The following is a 3,896-nucleotide window of genomic DNA, read 5'->3' as shown; positions in this document are numbered from 1 at the left end:
CACTCTTCCAAAATATCCATTTGTTCATTTCCTTATTCACTGTCTTCCTTCATTAGATTATAAACTCTAGATAAGCAGGATTTGGCCTGCTTTAGCACTCAATAGAGGAGGGTGAGAGAGAGAGAAAGATCAACTATCTTTCTGAGATACGAAACCCAGAGCATAGGCTATGGTGAGCAACACAAAGGCCTATTTACGGAAAATAAAATACCTGTGGTTTGTGAGGGTTTCTTAATATTTAAAATCAGACAATGCCCTATCTACAGTTTAAAGGATTTCTTTATTATGCATTACCTCTCCATCACCCAAGGGTTCTTCTCTGGCAAGTCTACCTGCTTTGAAGAATAGGATTTCACCAGCTACTTTTCTTCTTCTTGGCAGTAGACATAACAGGAGTTTAAATTTGATTGATTTAATTTTTTAAAGATTTTATTTATTTTTTAGAGAAAGAGAGAGTGCATGGGGAGAGGGGAAGACGGAGGAAGGGGCGAGGAGGGAGAGGGAGAATCTCAAAGAGTTTGCCTTACTCAACCATCATCAGCTGGGTTCTCTTCTCCACCGTCCATATCCTCCCAGACCCAGAGAGTGGGCACCTCGGCCATCCCAACTGACTGATCTTTCTCTCTTTGCTGACTTTGGTGGTTGGCATGTGCTAAATCAAAGGGAGAAAGGAAACAAACTGGAATGGTTCTGGCTTAACTTGGTCTTTTCTGATACTCTGGTTTCTCTTCAGATCGTATAAATCTTTCACCTTTTAACTTGGTCTTTTCTGGGGCAAAGATGTCCCACAACCCACACTCTTGACACATTAGGCTACTGAATTCCAAACTAGTAAAGTGAAAAGAGGGCAACTAGCTGATGAAATGTGTATTAACACCAGTATTATTGATGTACCAGGTCTTCTAGAAGCTAACATAATGGAACTTTTCTCAATCTTTTAAAAAAGTCGCTAAGGCTGAGGTTATTTAGAGATCATAGAGATGCGGAAAATCTCGAATACCTGTATACGGCACACATCTGGCCCCATACCTGATACCCCTGGGAACTGGACTAGATGGCTTCCACAGTTTCCTTTGACTCCTAAGATCTGACTCTATGAGCTATATGAGTTCTTTGGTGTTGTTTCTTAGGGCTTTTGATACTCTTTAAAAAGAAAAATATGCCTATCAAATTAGCCATAATAACATTCAATACTGGACAAAATGCAGAGAGGTAGGCTTTCACATACTACTCTTGGGGCATACACTGGTTTAATACTCTTTGAAAGCAATTTGGTATTATGTCAGTGGTCTTTTTTTTTAAGTTAATATTCTAACAGAAAATAATGACATTGTAATCTTGACAGTGGAACATATGGTACCATTGCAAATTACATTTAAGAGTTTTTGATGTGGGGAAATACATTTTCATGCTAAGGGAAAATTGAAAAAGAACAGAAATATCTATGTTAGACGTTTTCTTTGGGTGATGGAATTACAAACTATTTTTCTCTCCCCTCCCATTTGTTTTTGCATCTTCCAAATTTTTCATACAAATCGTGCCTCGCTTTCATAATTTTAAAACCTTAGTGAAAGACGAGAGAAGGTAAAATTCTAAGGAAATTTTTAAAAGAATAAAGAAAATTAAGAAAAAATTCAAGTGGGTGACTTTGGATAAGCTAAATAAGTCAGGGTCCTTGTGAGGAGCTCTTGATCAAGAGCAGATGTCGGCAGTAAGATAGGCTATTGAAAGCAGAAGCAGTTTGGTGAGGCTGTGACTTGGGAAATTAGATTAAGAAATAATCAAACATAATATTGCACAAACCCAAGAGGAATAGTTTAGAGAGTCCTAGGAGTCAAGGCCAATAGGAAGTAAAAAAATGAAACGTAGATCGGAATATACGAACATAGTGACCACCTAAAGAACAGGTGGGAAGGGAAGGCTCATCTAAGCAGTGTGGGTGTTGCTGCAGAATGGGTATTTGGGGCAATCAGTAGACCACAAACGTATGCAGTGGAGTATAAGTGCTACGTTATAAATAATTGGAAATCAATATTTGGAGCATAGTTGTTGTTAGTTTTGCCTCTAATTAGATTTTATATGATAATATCACTTCTGTGGTTAGTGAGCACAGAAGGGATGGAATATTGTGCTTGGTACTCACTTTCACTCTTTGGGAGCTGAGCATAGTCAGGAAACCAATGGTGAGCATAGGCAATAACATTCCTAGAAAGTGTAGAATTTCAAAACGTGACAAAGGGACTGTGTCAACTTGGCAAGCGTCTAGGCAGGAACTCAGCCTGGGATTTTTAGATTCAGGCATTTTTCCTTTGTATGTCTCCTCACCAAATTAAAATTAATTTGTACTTTGGTACAAGAACCTATAGGTTGAGGGGGGCCTGGGTGGCTCAGTCGTTAAGCGTCTGCCTTCGGCTGAGGGCCTTATCCCAGGGTCCTGGGATCGAGCCCTGCATCAGGCTCCCTGCTCCGCTAGGAGCCTGCTGCTTCCTCTCCCACTCCCCCTGCTTGTGTTCCCTCTCTCGCTGGCTGTCTCTCTGTCAAATAAATAAATAAAATCTTAAAAAAATAAAAAGAACCTATAGGTTGAGTACCTTTAAGAAAATATGACAGTGCTTGTAAGGATTGTTCAGAAACTACAAATCAAAGTATCAGAGAAAAGTTTCGCTTTAGACCATTGGACTGGATGTAACCAGGAGACAGGAGACAAAGCTTAGCCAAAACAAACACATCACTAGCTTAACACAGCAGCATGCTTCCTTACACCCAGCACAGTGTCCCATCACATGCCAAGTGAATGATTCTTGCCTAACCCCGTTGATTGATCCTGTTGTGTTTTTCTCCATCTGCTAATTATGAGCATCCCCTTGGATGAGTTTTGGTACCCTGACCAGTCTTTCTTCTGGGGACAACTTATCCACATTCTGGCAATGCACTGAACAAATATGGATTAAGCATCACCTCTGAGCCAGGGCTGTACAAGACACTAGGACACCGCAAGATCACACTGTCCATGAGCCAGAGGAAAACACTTGAGTAAAGTCAATACAGTGTGATAAGCACTGACTTTCACAGAGAGGAGATGGGAGGAAAGATAGGAGAGGAGATGGAGAGGAAGGGTGGATTCAAGAGGCAAAATTGATAAGTCTATGAACAAAAGGATGGAGGAGGTAAAGAGAATGACCAATCAAAGACAAATTCAAAGTTTTTAGCATAGTCAGCAAGTTGGATGTTGATATCACTAAATGAAACAAAAAAAATATGAGGCAAATTTGAAGGAGATGAAACAAAGGGAAGGAAGAAAAATTATACCTATTTTGACATGATGAGTTGGAAGAATCCATTGGAATATCTGAAGGCAGAGCTCCTGTAAGCAGTTGAATATAAGAGTGTGGAGCTAGAAATAAATGTGGGGGGTTAAAGCCATTAGCAAGTGACAGTTTCAGCCTTGAAAGGAAATGAAATCATCCAGGAAATATAGAATGGAAAGTACCTACTTTTAACTAGATACTCACATTTTTCTTTAATACTGTACTTTCAGAAAGTCTGTGTCCTCCATCTTCATTTACGTACCAGAGCTCTCCATTTGGACAGCCTACCATCCCTTCAAACATGAATGACCCTAATGATGTTGCAGGCCAAAAGTGGTTGAAATTGGGATTACATGTGATCCAGTCTTAATAACTGGCACTTCACAACTGCATCATCACAGCAATTTTCTGGCGTCTTACCTTCCAGTGTACCTTCCTGTAATACTTATTGGCGAATAGTTCTCATCCCCTTCTTCATATATTATTCCCCTGCTCAAAACCCTTCGGTGGTGTCCTACAGCCAATCAAAGCCCCACACTCAATTCTATCACTTCTCAACATTATGCTCCACCTAACAGGGCCGGGCTC

The sequence above is a fragment of the Ursus maritimus genome, unplaced genomic scaffold (assembly GCF_017311325.1).
Source record: "Ursus maritimus isolate PB19 unplaced genomic scaffold, ASM1731132v1 scaffold_36, whole genome shotgun sequence".
Lineage (NCBI taxonomy): Eukaryota > Metazoa > Chordata > Mammalia > Carnivora > Ursidae > Ursus > Ursus maritimus.
The sequence above is the reverse complement of the archived record's forward strand: the minus strand, read 5'-3'. Positions refer to the sequence as shown.